General features: G+C 42.8%; 1 protein-coding gene across 1 annotated transcript in view; it reads left to right on the top strand.

The window, feature by feature from the left end:
• LOC123762138 (transcription factor Sox-8) overlaps positions 1–17500 on the top strand; it is a 102438-nt gene that overhangs the window by 203 nt on the left and 84735 nt on the right. The window contains exon 2 of the mRNA XM_069300532.1: positions 8800–8907. The gene's annotated coding sequence lies outside the window, so the exon portion shown is untranslated. The remainder of the gene's footprint in view (positions 1–8799; positions 8908–17500) is intronic.

Genomic DNA, 17500 nt, shown 5'->3' with positions numbered 1-17500 from the left:
TAGTACCATTGAATTGAAACAAACTGGAATAGGTTTTGTATTTATGTTGGTAATAAAACCCTAACCTAACCATCCTAGGCCTTATAATACACGCTGAGGCCTAATATAGTACATATATATGCTATACCGGGCCTAGTACAGCACATATGTGCTATGCCGGGCCTAGTACAGCACATATGTGCTATACTGGGCCTAGTACAGCACATATCTGTGCTATGCCGGGCCTAGTACAGCACATATGTGCTATACCGGGCCTAGTACAGCACATATCTGTGCTATGCCGGGCCTAGTACAGCACATATCTGCGCTATACCGGGCCTATTACAGCACACATATCTGCGCTATACCGGGCCTATTACAGCACATATATCTGCGCTATACCGGGCCTATTACAGCACATATATCTGCGCTATACCGGGCCTATTACAGCACATATATCTGCGCTATACCGGGCCTATTACAGCACATATATCTGTGCTATACCGGGCCTATTACAGCACATATATCTGTACTATACCGGGCCTAGTACAGCACATATATGTGCTATACCGGGCCTAGTACAGCACATATATGTGCTATACCGGGCCTAGTACAGCACATATATGTGCTATACCGGGCCTAGTACAGCACATATATGGATCTGCTCCTCACCACCTTACTCTTCCATGTTTTTTCCCCCGTGCCTTCCTCTGCTCCTCACACGCGTCTTAAAGATGATTCAGGATGGACCGAGACGTCGTTGTTTCTCCGTCTTGAGATGTGGGGTTTTGGTTATCATATACTAGGCCGAGTTTGGTTATCATGTACTAGGCCGAGCTTGGTTATCATGTACTAGGCCGAGATTGGTTATCATGTACTAGGCCGAGTTTGGTTATCATGTACTAGGCCGAGTTTGGTTATCATGTACTAGACCGAGTTTGGTTATCATGTACTAGGCCGAGCTTGGTTATCATGTACTAGGCCGAGTTTGGTTATCATATACTATGCCGAGTTTGGCTATCATATACTAGGCCGAGTTTAGTTTTTAGCGTTATTTCCCCCCCTCCCCTCGACCCATTCAACTGTTTAGATAGTAGTTTTTGTAACTATGTGTACCATAGTACAAATATTGACGTACTAAGCAATTATATAGTTGAACTTTGTACTATTCACTGTATAAGACTATTCACTGTATAAGAGTGAAAAAAATTAAATTAAAAAACTAATTTAAATATTCCTAGGCCTAGTATAGTACACATCTGTACTATATAAGGCCTCAGATAGCGTGTATGAGGCCTAGGAAGGTTAGGTTAGTATAGTTTGTCTTTGCAATGTAGTAGAAAATCGTTTCCCGGTTTGTCCAAATTCTGTAGTACCGATTTCTACTTTCTTATTGTGTTGTACGCCGGTATATGTACTATGGTACATATACCATAGGGAGCCGGTCGGCCGAGCGGACAGCACACTGGACTTGTGATCCTGTGGTCCCGGGTTCGATCCCGGACGCCGGCGAGAAACGATGGACAGAGTTTCCATCACCCTATGCCCCTGTTACCTAGCAGTAAAATAGGTACCTGGGTGTTAGTCAGCTGTCACGGGGTGCTTCCTGGGGGTGGAGGCCTGGTCGAGGACCGGGCCGCGGGGACACTAAAGCCCCGAAATCATCTCAAGATAACCTCAAGATGGTCCTCATCGTTACTATAGGTAATACTAAAACAGGGGGATGGACTGGGCTGGTTTTTTTCGGACAATAAAGTGAATAGTACCAAATTCTACTATTTGGTTGTCCATTACGTCAATATATGTATGATGATCCAGTTAGAAAAATGACTACGATGATACAGGAGGATTTTGGGTGAATTTTTTAGGTCAGTGTTGTATTAGTTTTTAGGGTACCTGAATATCGTTTTATTCATTATCTAGAACAGTAATTTAGACACCTAGTGAAATATGTGTCTGTTCTACTGCTAATTTAATGTCGCATTGCCATCCTGTTTAATCTGGAGTATTAAGTGACTGGTAACGTAAATGTTATAACTGTTATTAATTTATTCTGCACTTACTGTTAAATATTTTGGTTGTAAAATTGAATTGTTTCAGTTATTCAAATTTTTCGTGTACACGGTGTCATATAGCTTTCCTCTGCCTAGTACTGAGGTGGGAGGCTTGGCCGTCTATTGGATTATGGGAATACTAGTAGACAAAGAGCCTAACTGTCAGTAGTTAACAGGGTTCTCGAGATGCTGTCAAGTACCTGACGAGCCGACTGACACTCCATGCATGTGACAGTGCAGAGTTCCAGAGGAAGTAGACAGCCTTGCCTGCTAATTAGGCCGCTAGCTAGACCACAATTAGGCTGTTAAGCTGTTTAGTCTAGCAGTGAGTGAGGATGCGCTATAGTCATGCCGGAATGTTTGTTCCTCTTTATTGATTAGTTTTTAATGATTTATATATTGCTCATTCTTGCGGTCGATAATACAGGTTTAACTGTGGGCGACATGCAATCTTCCCCACGGATTTTTCTCCGAACTCTGTCACAATTATTTCCACGGTCATTATCGTTGCCTTGCAATGGCATTTCCTGTGATCTTTAAACAAGGGCCTAGCTCATTACAAACTATTCTTCCTCTTCTTTCGTTTTTGTTCAGTGTTTTACGCGTCTTTAGCTTTCTCGTATATATTTGATTCTTTGTTCATGCTACTGTTTCATTATCCCTCGGATGTCTTCTTTCATGTCCTCTCCTAAAATGTTCCCTCTCTATCCCTTCTTCCTTCCTCCTTGCCTCTACTTTTGAGGAGGCCGTGGGTGTCAGTATATAGGGCATCAAATGCATGCAAGGACTACCAGTCTGGGTTCAACCCGTTCTCGCACTTTCGTATAGTCAATATTGACTTATTAAATACGTGCATAGGTGACATATTAAACATACTAGTTTACCTTGAAAAGCTTCATAGAAAACACCTACCTTACCTAACCTTCTTAGTATGTTAAGATAAGCATCTTATTACTTCGTAATTACAATTATTACTTAACCTATTATAGGTATAGGTATTATTACGAAGCAATAAGATGCTTATCTTAACATACTAAGAAGGTTAGGTAAGGTCGGTGTTTTCTATGAAGCTTTTCAAGGTAAACTAGTATGTTTAATATGTCACATATGCACGTATTTAATAAGTCAATATTGACTGTAAGAAAGTGCGAGAACGGGTTGCTGGGTTGTGGGGCTCCTGACTTATCAGGCCGCCTCTCTCTCTCTCTACCCATCGCGCACTCTGCCCATACTTCCTTCCCTCTCTACCTTATTTCCCACCTCACTCTTATTTATCTCTCCCGTCTTCCTCCTTCCCTCATCCTCCTTTATCGCTTCTGTCTCCCTCCAAAATTCAACTAAGTTTATAAAAGACAATAAAATTAAGTCTCAAAGTATTAAGTTACTATCCTACTGTCCCCTCAAAGGGGGGGTTATTAAAGATCCTCAAACAGATGTACACTTCTCAATATTATAACATTATAATACAAATATTTCTTCATTTCGACGATGGTAGCACATGGTTCAAGTTCAAGTTCAAGTATGTTTATTGAGACAAGAAAAAATACATTTCAAAGGGATAGAGTAGCTTAGGCTATTTCTACCCCTCTTAGTACATGGTCTTCCCAGCTTGGCGTCTTCTTTTGATAATTACTTACCGAGCACTTCATCATTTCGTCCTTGGGGCAAGGTTTTTGATACTAAGAATTCTTTATCCTACCATTTTTACACATCAATTTAATTCAATGGGGTACATTACAAATGCCATTATTTCTGTATAGGATATAGTGATCTAGTGTGTGAGCACGAGGTATGCTACGTATTTTGCATTATTTTCCCCTTTTTTATTATAGACATCAGCACCGTATTGCCAGCAATATTTTTAACCCAATCATAGTGTATAGAAGACAGTCCTTCCATGTAGATCTTCCCCGTATTATATGTGAAGGAAGAGTTCGTGTTTAGTTGTATGTGATGTTTTGATGTGTTACTGCTGTCCACTATTATAGAATTTGACTTTTTCAATAAACACTTGGATCAACCCGATTCTTTTTTAAATTAGTTTCAGAGTTATGTGTCAGGTTACGCACATCGGTTATTACTGTGGACCTCTTTGCTATTACATAAACAGCCTCGTATAAAATTATACGTACCATGTGAAGTGATCTACATAAAGCATTTAACCCATTAGTATTTAATTCCCCAAACACTCGATAATATGCTGACAATTCAATTTCTTTATTACGCACCCCATACCCATCCCGTGGGCGGTGGTGTAAAGGATTATAGAAGCACATAATCGGTTCAGGAACTGAACCCTTTAGTTCGTTTAGCTAAGCAAATATCAACCTTTTGACGCTAGTTACAAAATTATTAATGTAATATATACATGTACACATACTCATGCATACATGTACATATACATACGTATACATATATACATACACATACATACACAAACATATTTAATCACCCAGACAAATACACACATCACTAATCTTTTGTGACACAAGTGATTCAACAAGAGGCTCACAACAGTCACTATACAAGGCACTTTACATCTATGATGAGTCTGACAGACTGGTCATTTGCTGTTTGATCTATCCATCGCTCCTCCAATAAAATGCAAACATCTTTATTTAACTACGTCCTTCAGACGCACCAATACAACTTGAAGTTCAGCCAACGTCGAAGAGACGGTTAAATGGTGCCCAGTAACTGAATCTGCGGTGCCGATGTCTGCACTCCTTAATCATGACTCCAACATCTTAGGAACCTTTCTGTCTTTTTCCTACCGAGCCATCACTATAAAAATGTAGCATGTTTAATATAGTCGTTTTAAATTACACGATCATATTGCGTCTTCGGCGGTCCTGGGTCGTACAGTACATATTCATATTCAAAGTGGGTATTCCCACGAACCTGTGGGAACCCACCGCATAAGTTCGAACCCTCATTACGGCTCCTACGGATTTTCTCATTGATGCAGTCTCGTTAGTGTGATTACTCTGTGTATATTCATCTTGTCATATTTAGGGAAGCCCACTCCTCTGGGTCTCGCTCTTCCCATAGTGAGTACATTGTTTATTGTGTAACAAGGATATTTAGAGATATTAACTTTCATGTGGTTTTCATGTATCCTCTCCGGTTGTACCATTTTCTCCTCACTAAGTATTGCTTGTGGCGTATGGTCATGTGTTGTGGCTTAATAAATAATGCAGAGTTGTAATACCAAATCTGGAAAATTTGATTTGTTGAAGCGCCGTTTGTTTCTGTTGAGCTGTCCCAGACCTAGTTGATCAGAGCAGTGTAGCGTGTTAGGTCATTGTAATTGAATGAGGTCTGTGTGGTGTTTCAGTATAGCAAGCAGGATCGGTGCAGGTGCTGGCAGCAATATTTCAAATCAAATCAAATGTTTATTCAGGTAAAAGTACATACATAGAGGATTAGTTACAAACATAATGTTGGATTTATAGATAGAGCTAGTACATACAATACCTAAAGCCACTAGTACGCATTGCGTTTCGGGCAGTGAAGTGTCTTTTGTGAAGAATTTGAGAATTTGTGTGAGAATTGTGAAGAAGAATTGTGAAGAATTTGAGTGAAGTCACTGCAGTAGGACAGATCGTGCTTCAAAAGTTCTCCCCTAACAAGCGAAGAGGATTAACAACATTTTATAATCATGTATAATAAGAGCGCCAGTTCAAATATAAGATGGGTGAACAAGTTTAGAACCCATCCACAAGCGCAGTGCTTGTACCAGAATTACTTGAACACTCCGCCATTTGTAAATGCTCGAATAGCTGAGAATAAAATTGATGAAGATTAAGCCACCCAAGATGTGGCATGGGTATGAATAGCCCGTAAAGCTGAGAATAGTTATTCAGTGGCTATTATATTTAGCGTCTGCCGCAAATATAGTGACCCAGAGGAAAATATATATATATATATATATATATATATATCAATTATGCCTAGCGATTTTATTAAATATGCATAGTGATTAGTTATTACAGCCTATCATGCTCTGTCGTTGTTTAACTCAAATTATTTAATAATAATAATTCATGTAAACAGCAGGTCAGGGTATCGTCGTAACTCAGTTTAGTCAGTCATTCGCTATTAGTAAAGAAAACGGAGCGAAGGCACGGTGCTCTGAAAATGGGTATGGGCATGGGGGCAAATGGCACACAAGACAGTTCGACAAGCTTCGTTTTCCGATTATCATAGCCTAGTATATTGTTAGGTTTAGGGAGTATTATTTTAGGCTGTGGTAGGCTCGGTTGGGTAAGAAATAGGTTGGTTTTAAAATTGGTTGGCGAACGGTCTTGATGTACGATATGACTTGCATACCTGTTTAGAGGCAACAAGAAAGTATTTCCTTCATGGGGTGGTAACTGAACATTTGTAACCCTACATATGCGCTGACATGGTAACAGTTCTATGCCCGTCATGGCATCATCTGTAATGAAGTTAGATGACCTAGCTTGTATCAGGCGAAGAGTCGCAATAACTTGGCTGAAGACAATCGACTTGAGAATGGTCCAGGATGGACCGAAACGTCGTCGTCCTTTCACCTTCTAGTGTGTGGTCTGGTCAACATTAGCTTCTATCAATTACTTAGAATAAAGTTTCTTTGCCATAGCCAGTTTGATCACATGTTGATAGGCGTCAGTCCTGATTTAGGGGATGGTTCTTTGGACATGCACAAAGAATATACGGTTATATAAACAGGTGTATTATTCTTTTAGGAGTTTAATGGTACTGTATACACAGATGTATTCCCCTAATCGTTGATTATCCAGGGCTATCGTATATTCTGTATAAAGTCCATTCTCTCTCGTGGGTCAGTTAGCTGTTGGGGTGGTGGCCTTAAAAACCCTCCCGAGGTTGGTAGGCCTGGGGGCCAGATTCACGAAGCAGTTACGCAAGCACTTACGAACCTGGACATCTTTTCTCATTCTTTGGCGGCTTTGTTTATAATGATTAAACAGTTGATGAGCTCCGAAGCACCAGGAGGCTGTTTATAACCATAACAACAGTTGATTGGGAAGTTTTCATGCTTGTAAACTGTTTAAATGTAACCAAAGCCGTCAAAGATTGAGGAAAGACGTACACGTTCGTAAGTACTTGCGTAACTGCTTCCTGAATCTGGCCACTGGAGCCTAACACCAAATTAAGCGCACCTGATGCCGTTCTATGGATTTGGCAAGCGTGAAGTGGGATTTCTCTAACCAGAAGCGTATGAAGCTCTAGGTAATCCATTAATGTCGCTTGGTATTAATTAGAGGCAGCGTTCATATTGCTGTGCTTTTAATTTCACTAAAGCATAGAAATTCTGTAGCGTGACAACTGCGGTGCATTCTCCCAAGCCTAAGAGCAGAGATTCCACTTTAAATTACAATTATTTCATTGGTTGTTATAAATTTATGATTGGCATGGTTTACAAAATATAATAAAAAAAAAGTTTACACAAGACAAAAATATTAAATACTGAGAAATGTATAAATAATAAGAAAGTCATTGCCCCATTATGACATTATTTTAAATAAATTATAATTTAGAGATTAGTAAGAATTATATATACTTGTAATACTAATGACATTAGTAGATGCATAATAATAATAAAAAAAGCAAAACCACATTAACTTAATCAAATTACAAGGTAAATGACTATTTTATTTGTGATCAATTGATACAAACTTCCAATTACGGCAGAACTGCGCAGGTGTGCAACACATGTGCAACACACGTGCAGCCGTAAGCAGTAACTACATATCTGTAGTTACTGCTAAGACAAATGGTATACTGTACATGTAACTTTGTGCTTGTGCTGACATGTGTATTGGGAAAAGCATAACATAAAGTGTGAGGCATTCCAGAGTAAATATAATATGAATTTATAATAATAATAACAATAATAGTTTATTTAGGTAAAAGTACACACACAGTTATTACAAGCAGAATGATACTTTGCATGACTCGTGCCTTATCCGCATAGCAATTCATAACAAATTTAAGATATTAATATGTAAATGAGCTTATCATTAGCAAATTCAGGGCCGAGCCTAAATAATACTGGAATTCTCTTTTAAATGTATATATTTTTTTTAATAGAATTTATGTATTGACTGAACGCACACCTCGTGTAACGGGGATCTGACTTTGAACGCCGGCGGGATGGGTATGGGGTGCATAATAAATTACTTCATTAACTGGCAAATCTGATTTTTAGAATATTTTGCTGGAATCTGTCCTCTGTCTGGTAGTTTTAGTTCAGGAGCTGGATAAAACGAGCAGTTAAAAATAATAATCCTTCATATGCTAGGATTCAAATTTGAAGGTGAGTTCATACTTTACTTTTTACATATTTCTATCCAACGTCTATTGAATCATTTACAGGTGCCAATTGAACTAGGTCATCAACTTGGCTATTGGTATAAGTTCGCATTTAATTTTATTTTGTATTAATTATATCCTGTCATGTTCTTGAAGTTAAACTAAGACTTTTAGTATCTCTGTGTCTGTTTGTCTCTTAGAGATTACATATTTTTCCTTTTTTAATTTAGTGTTTTCCTCTACGCAATGCATTGACATATTTATTACACATTTCCCCCCCGTGTGGATACGGGTCATGTCGCGGTCTGCTACACGACGCTGCATGCACATCCCGCCAAAACACCAGCCTGTTGCCAAATCGTACTCTAAGCCTCATTTCCACGCTTGTCTAAATAATTCTAACTTGCATCCATTAAACAGTCACATAATTCCTGAATTTTCTTTTCAGATTTTGGGAAATACGAATATAAATCCACGAGGAAATGACGATCCTTTTTGGTAAAATTTTTGCTAAGCGTGGCACCACCGGGGGTGTCAACATGGCGGCTGGCGAGCGGTAAGTAGAGAAGGGCCTTAGGGCGTCGGGTTGCACCTGATGACTCTCTTGAGACGTTAGGAGAATGTGTTTTTTTTTACCCCCACATTTACATGCTACAGATGTGAGATTTGTTTTGAGAAATCGTTACCACACTTGTCAGTTATTCTAAGGAAGAGATGGGAAAGAGGGAGTACCCATATCTGGAGGGGGTGGGGGGAGGGCTGCTGAAGAATTATGACGTCATCGCCGCAACTTAATGGTGTAAACTTAATTATTAAACTAAAATTTTCTATAATGAAATCTAAGTGTCATTTTTGTTATTTTAGTGATATTTAATATTGCTATTATTTACTGTAATAGTAAAATATTGTAATTTGAGTATTCAGTAATGTTTCCTGGCGGCTGTATATTATATTGCATTAGGCTGTAATATCTCGCTGGGTAGGCGCAGAGGAGATACGAGCGAGATGGTTAATTATCAGCTACGCTTTGGCTCAAACAGCTGTCTTATATTCATTTTAATTTTTTGGGAATTTATTGCCAGCAATCTGCTCAGTCAGCGGACTTCAGTCTAGTGGCTTGAAAGTTTGATGGCGTCACAAAAAAATGAAAAAAAAAATAAAATAAAATAAACACGTTGAGGAGATTGCGTCAGAGCAAATGTTCAGTTTATTGACCACATGTTATTCATTGGCAAATAAATCTGATTAATACAAGTTCTCCTGGATAGTAGTTCTCGTGAATAGCACAAGCTTTAGTTATAGCGCTACTTCGGGTTGACTATAGAACAATGCTGTGTTCTGCAACATAGAACACAGCCTAGTGAATATAGAACAATGCTGTGTTCTGCAACATAGAACACAGCCTAGTGAATATAGAACAATGTTTTAACGGCACCAATCATACTGGGTAGGTAAATCCGCGCACTCATAGCGCTGGGCCCGAAATGAGGGGTTTGAAAGAGTTGATACCCCACAGGCCATGTATTAGTGCAAATATGCCTCACGACGGATTATAAGAGCCCCGTCGTAGATCGACTCTTAAATTACCTCATTTCATTACTCGTTTGGCCGTATGCTTGCTGTCGCGTTAGCCGGGAAATCTTACAGGGTATAGGAAAATACCTTGGACTGATTTAGAGGTTCGTGCTGTATCGGTAGGTAGCCTATTGCGACAGCCACAGGGAGGCGCTATAGCGGCGAGCCTAGTACGATAGCCACTGCGGAGATACGATAGCCACTATATATGCTTCACCATCCACACGCCTCATAACCCCTCCCCCCTCCTTCCCAGGCTGTCTCATTCTAATGAAACTAAGGCTTCCTCTTATCATTTTGATTTTCACATTTGAACAGCTACTTCGCGAGTTCCCTCTTTTTCCAGCCTTTCTCTGATTTCCTCTTTTTCCAATACCCCCTTAACACCGTCCTCACCCCCCCCCCACCTCGCTATCATTTCGCCCGGTCCCCTACACGAGTCTTCCCGGCTTGGCGCCTTCTTTTGATAATTACTTGCTTTTGGCCTGCCCTTCTCCCGTGCCTATTTACGTAGAGCGACCCCTCAGGAAGTTCCGGTTGATGCAGGTGAAGACTCCTGGGCTGTGTAAGATGAAGACTCCTGGGCTGTGTAAGATGAAGACTCCTGGGCTGTGTAAGATGAAGACGGCGTGAAGAAGGGGAGAGAACAACCGGGGAAGGATGAGGGGAGAGTGTGAGAGAAAGCCGGAGTGGCTTTCACTCTGAAGTGAGAGTGAAAGCCAGAGATGAATGAGCTGCCCGTTCTCTTGATTTGCCACAACGTAAAAATACAAAGTGATTAAGGCAGCGTCTGGGATGCTCTCGGACGTAGGTTCGAATCCTCGTCACGGCCCTTGTGGATTTGTTCACAAAGTGTTAACTAGCAAGGCCCGAACCCAAGCCACCTACCTAACCTAACTTACCGATGCACAGAAAACGGATTTTCGCGAGCTACTTTCCTTACCTGTTTTCTTGAATAATGCATCGCCTTTTGACGTACAAATTCCTCTAAGGCCAAACACTGATGTACTAAGAATGCGTAGTAGTTCGCGAAATTGACGTGATGTCCCGTTTTCTGTTTATGGGTCCTCGGGTAGATTAGATTCAGGCAATTTAGTACAACAGTTTAGTGACGTTGGGAGCCCTTAGGAGAACGGGCTCACTTTTCATAGCAATTTTCTAAGTTGGGGACTTAGCACCAAGCCATTACTACTACTATATAGCACTTGGAAGGGGGTCAGGATAAGGATTTCGGATGGGACGGGGGGGAAAGGAATGGTGCCCAACCACTTGTGGACGGTCGGGGATTGAACGTCTATCTGCATGAAGCGAGACCGTCGCTCTACCGTTCAGCCCAAGTGATTGGACAGGGGATGTGGAGAGAACAGATAAAGTACTCAATATTAAAGAGGATAGAGATGACTTGTAAGACGGAGATCTTTGTTAAGTAGGTGCTCTTTGTTAAGTTAAGTTAAGTGGTTAAGTAGGTAAGAGGAATAAGTAGTTATTCCTCGCCCTGCCCCTCGCAAAGCCATAGTATCCCTCCCGTGAGTATCGAGAGGAACTTAAGGTTGACCCTTCATACAAACTGCACATACGATCAAGAAGAAAAAGGTTGAAGTTCCTTAATCTTCTTAAACTCATTAAGAAGTTAAGGAAAGCTAAGTATCCAACCGACAGCGAAGCCATGGTTGGAGGCAAGACTGACCGTTGTTGCACTAGAGCGTCTGGGGACCAGGAGCTTGACCCGGAGTGCCAGAAGGAAAAAAAATACATCTTATAGATTATCGAGGTCTTGTTTGAGAGGAAATATTCCCCCCCCCCCACACACGAAGGGCAATAATACAAGATGTTGGACTTTTGAGCGATTGCAATACGAAAGATAGAAAAAGCATTAGAAATCATGGGTACTACTCAAGAAAGGTCAGAACGTAAAAGAAAGTGGGATGGAGAAGAAACCCTCTCTGAAGGTGAGGAGAGGAAAATGTCCATATTTCACCCTATAGCTGGCGAAGAGGAACGAGGGGGCGGGTGATGGGGGGGGCAAGAGAGGGGAGAATAAGTAGAGGGGAGGCGTTGTGGAGCTTGAGGACGTGAAATTTCAAGAGGAAATGGGCGTTGTCCATTGGAGTGCAGCTGCATGGTGGGGGCCTTTGTTCATTGGAGTGCAGCTGCATGGTGGGGGCCTTTGTTCATTGGAGTGCAGCTGCATGGTGGGGGCCTTTGTTCATTGGAGTGCAGCTGCATGGTGGGGGCCTTTGTTCATTGGAGTGCAGCTGCATGGTGGGGGCCGTTGTTCATTGGAGTGCAGCTGCATGGTGGGGGCCGTTGTCCATTGGAGTGCAGTTGCATGGTGGGGGCCTTTGTTCATTGGAGTGCAGCTGCATGGTGGGGCCTTTGTTCATTGGAGTGCAGCTGCATGGTGGGGGCCTTTGTTCATTGGAGTGCAGCTGCATGGTGGGGGCCTTTGTTCATTGGAGTGCAGCTGCATGGTGGGGGGCCTTTGTTCATTGGAGTGCAGCTGCATGGTGGGGGCCGTTGTTCATTGGAGTGCAGCTGCATGGTGGGGGCCTTTGTTCATTGGAGTGCAGCTGCATGGTGGGGGGCCGTTGTCCATTGGAGTGCAGCTGCATGGTGGGGCCTTTGTTCATTGGAGTGCAGCTGCATGGTGGGGGCCGTTGTCCATTGGAGTGCAGCTGCATGATGGGGGCCTTTGTTCATTGGAGTGCAGCTGCATGGTGGGGGCCTTTGTTCATTGGAGTGCAGCTGCATGGTGGGGGGCCGTTGTTCATTGGAGTGCAGCTGCATGGTGGGGGCCGTTGTTCATTGGAGTGCAGCTGCATGGTGGGGGCCGTTGTTCATTGAAGTGCAGCTGCATGGTGGGGGCCGTTGTTTATTGGAGTGCAGCTGCATGGTGGGGGCCTTTGTTCATTGGAGTGCAGCTGCATGGTGGGGGCCTTTGTTCATTGGAGTGCAGCTGCATGGTGGGGGCCGTTGTCCGTCGGAGTGCAGCTGCATTGGGGGGGCCGTTGTCCATTGGAGTGCAGCTGCATGGTGGGGGCCTTTGTTCATTGGAGTGCAGCTGCATGGTGGGGGCCGTTGTCCGTCGGAGGGCAGCTGCGTTGGGGGGGCCGCTGTTTGCCGGAAGGCAGCTGCTCGTCGGAGGGGACCTCGATGTGCCTGAAAAGTACAACAAAAAATAATAAAAATTGAAGTCATCGATGCGGCTCGCACTGCAATATTATTGTATAATACATTCTCACAAAGTGACCACGTGTGTCGCGCCACCAAGCAGTATACTCGCGTACTAACAGCCGTCACAGCCAGTTATTAGCGTCCATGGAGGAATAGTCCTGGAGTGCATAAGATAGAATTTGCCGATGAAAGGGGCTAGAAGATCTTACGTTGTTTGTTATTGCCAAATTATTAAGAATTTTCTCGTCACTTCAAATTTTCGCGCAAAATTTAGTGTTAGTATTAGCTGCGTTGGGCAGCTGCAGCTGCGCATTTAGCTGCGCTGCGCATATAGCTGCGCAGCTGCAGCTATACCCCCGTCAAAATGCGCATTTTTTTGCAACATACGGATGTTAAAATGAGTGATTATAGACCAGAGGAGGAGATAATGTAGCAAGTTTATCTTCGTCCATTGTTTGGTTTACGTCTAATGGCCCAAAGATTCATGGGAACAACATATTGGTTTAATAAGGTTGATTGCAAGTATTTCATGTATCTTTCAGTGTGTGTGTGTGTGTGTGTGTGTGTGTTGCTGTGGTGGGTCCAATGTATGCGTGCTGCATACATTTGCAATGTATGGTTTGTGGTTTGGTTTGTAGAGGTTTGCGTGTAGAGAAGCCGCCCTTTGAAGATAACTAATATATTTCTTGTTCAGACCATTTTTTTGTGGTTTGGCAAGCATCTAGTTACCTTTATACATTCTTTTTTAAAAGCGTCATGACCTGAATTCATATTGGGACGAATCGCCCCGTTTTGAAGGTTAACACCTTTTCAAATCGAAGTTTATTTTTTGACGTTTGCTTTGGCCAGGCTACGTTTGGTTTTATAAGAACCAGGTTATGTTGGGTTATGTTGTGTTGGCACGAGTATTTTAAGAGGGGTGATTATCTAAGCAAAGGGCTAGGCAAGTGTTAAATATAATACAATTGTCTCCTAGCTGTAAACTGTGTGTGTGTGTGTGTGTGTGTGTGTGTGTGTGTGTGTGTGTGTGTGTGTGTGTGTGTGTGGACCACCTTAGACACCCCAATTAACGTGGTCTATCAACCACCACAATACACCACAAGCTGGATAATTGTGTATATTCTGAGTATGTCTCTACATATATAACTTACCTGCTTGATGGGGTTCTGAAAGTTCTTATACTCCCCAAGCTCTCACAAGTTCTGACTTGTGAGAGCTTGGTCTAACAGGCTGTTGCTCGGAGTGGCCCGCAGGCCCACATGTCCACCACAGCCCGGTTGGTCCGGCACTTCTTGAAGAAAACTATCCAATTTTCTCTTGAAGATGTCCACGGTTATCCCGGCAATATTTCTTGTACTTGCTGGGAGGATGTTGAACAACCGCGGACCTCTGATGTTTATAGTGTTCTCTGATTGTGCCTATAGCACCCCTGCTCTTCACTGGTTTTATTCTGCATTTTCTTCAACTGAGGGGTGTATTTGCATACAGTTGGAATTGTTTGGTTATGGATGAGTGTTGGCGGGTGTTTGAGAATACTAGGGGTGTAGTTATGTATCACTGGATGTGTGGCTATATATCATAGTGTCTGTGTGTGTACATTTAGGGGTGTTCGTGTGTGTCTAAGGATGTGTATGTGGGTGAACGATATGTATTGGCGTGTGGGCGGGAGGATTGAGCTCCTTGCCTTAGTTTTTCGAGAGCAGGCAAGCGTCCACTATTTACAAGTGCACAAGAAAAAATGACAATTCAAAACATAAACACTCGTATTCTCGACAGTGTCCTACGCCCGGTGGTGTTAGATAAGACAAGATCAAATATAGGTGAACACAGTCGCTGGCCCTGTGACGGTTCGCGCGCTTTTCTCAATAAATACACGAGCGTATTGGCGGGAAGGAGAGTGGCCAAAACAAATGACTAACGCGATGACGGCGGGCTTCGGGACACAGGCTAACTAGGGTTTCCCCGGGGCGGTGCTGACAGTGGTATTAATCCTACCAGTGAACAATGGGCTGAGCGGCCTAATCCACGTCAGCTCGCCGTATACCACTATATGTCCGCCTGTCATCTTTCCTACACTGCAGGTTTTTGCAGGTTCTTGGTTTTTTATATTGAAATGTTTTTAGGCATTGGTCTTTCATCATATATTGATCGCGAAATTATAATAAAATTAATGGAATCATTAAGGAGGTTACTTAATTATTTAAAACCAATAGTCTCTGGAAATTGCTCTAAATTCTAAAAGTATTCTTACTTTTTAATTTGCATCTTTGTTAGCAACTTTGTACACAAACTTGCAAACGGATATTCACCAAAGTACAATAATGTAGCTTTGCACAATTTTGCCCTCGTGCTCTGGGGCCAGAATCACGAAGCAGTTACGCAAACACTTACGAACCTGTACATCTTTTCTCAATCTTTGGTCGCTGTGTTTACAATTTTTGAACAGTTAATGAGCTCCGAAGCCCCAGGAGGCTGTTCATAACAATAACAACAGTTGATTGGCAAGTGTTCATGCTTGTGAACTGTTTAATAAAGGTATCCAAAGCCGCCAAACATTGAGGAAAGATGTACACGTTCGTAAGTACTTGCATAACTGCTTCGTGAATCTGGCCCCTGACCTGCTTACTTTTGTGACCTCGTGGGGTGTTACGAAGTCTTGTCGACCCAGTCCAAGTCGCGGACGTCGTCGCCAACAACCCGTCCTCTAGCCATGTGCTTTGAACATTAACGTGGGAGAATCACGTTCTTGGGGTAGCTCGGGTACCAGCTGTTGTGATTACTGTCTCGAGTATATATATATATTGCTGATAAACATGCGAGACTCTTGGGTGGCTTATTCTTTATCAATCATCAATCACCTGTGAGACGGCTTCTGGGTGGAATGGATTTTGGTCCCTTGTTTATAGAATGGGATTTTGTATACTGGATTTTTGTTAATTTGTATACTAAATTTGTTTTATTCGGCACATCTGACTAAAGTTTTCTAATTTTTTGTCACCGAAAAACTTGGTGGCTCGAGTTCCAGAGACTTTTGAGTCGATCCACAGAGGATCCTTGGCGTTCCGCTGGATCCTAAAAGCAAAAAAAAAATAATAATGGAGAAACACAGCACGAGTCAGTGGTGAGGTCGTGAGCAGACGCGGCGGAACTGACAAACGCTGAAAATCCTGGTGAAGTAAATAGATGACTTGGGGATGGTGAGCGGGGGACCCCCTGCAGTAGAGCATACATCATCACCGCTAGTTTTTAGCATTCGAACAAGTGGAGGCGATGAGTCACAATAACGTGGCTGAAGAATGTTGACCAGACCACACACACTAGAAGGTGAAGGGACGACGACGTTTCGGTCCGTCTTGAACCTTTCTCAAGTCGATTGTGACCATTTGAACAAGTCTCTAAAGCTTGTTGTTACCTGAGTGGTTCTCTTTACCTGTGTGTGTGTGTGTGTGTGTCTGTATAGTAAGCTATTTGTATTAGCCTATTTATGCCTGTAGCATCGAGGTGGTTGCTCTTGGACCCCGCCTTCCTAATCCCCGGTTTGTCTTATGACTGCAGAGTTATTTTCTCCAATATATTATTATGGTAGTTACAGACCATCTGCAGGATAGAAGCCACGACAGCTGTCTTAATTAACTCACAGGTACCTATTTACTGCTAAGTGAATAAGAGTGCATGAAGTGGGAGGAAACGTTGCCTAAACGTTTTGAGTTTTATCGCGAGGGTCGATCACGCTATCCTGGGTTGTGTATCCAGTGAGCTGGCTCCATCTCTCCAGCAGTGTCTTGAGAAGGTTGATGCCTCGCATTTTTTTTTTGGGGGGGAAAGGGGGGCTGGGCTCGTCTTAATGTTCGTTTTGAAGACTGACTCATTTAGTTTTCGAGTGCACTTAAGTTCGTCGAAAATGAGAGAGAATCTTGGTTGAGGCAATGGTATCTTAACCACGTGTCCTCCCCCCCCCTGCACCTGGTGAGCCACGTGTCCCCCCCCCTGCACCTGGTTCCCCCCCCCTGCACCTGGTTCCCCCCCCCTGCACCTTGTTCCCCCCCCCCTGCACCTGGTTCCCCCCCCTGCACCTGGTTCCCCCCCCCCCCCCTCAAGAAACCCGGGATCGGGCACCGGGTGACAGACGACCCCACCAATCTACGGTCTTAAGAGACACAAATTGAGGGTGTGTCGTCGGGGCCTCTGAGAGTATCAGAGAGGTGGGGAACAAGGCCGCTCTGTGCTGGCTTAATTGCTGGGTAAAGTTTTGGCTTTTAAATGAGGGGAAAAGATATATAAAAAAAAGGGCCACCAATCAAACTATTTTTACCATTCCCGAAACATTTAATGCGCCAGTGCCGCTAGCAGGAGCCAGGCCCGGGGTGTCTTTGGTCGATAGTCCCTTGGTGCTGGGCGCT

Source organism: Procambarus clarkii, chromosome 5 (genome assembly GCF_040958095.1).
Source record: "Procambarus clarkii isolate CNS0578487 chromosome 5, FALCON_Pclarkii_2.0, whole genome shotgun sequence".
NCBI lineage: Eukaryota > Metazoa > Arthropoda > Malacostraca > Decapoda > Cambaridae > Procambarus > Procambarus clarkii.
Note: the sequence above shows the minus strand (reverse complement) of the source record. Positions and strands in the feature narration are given on the sequence as shown.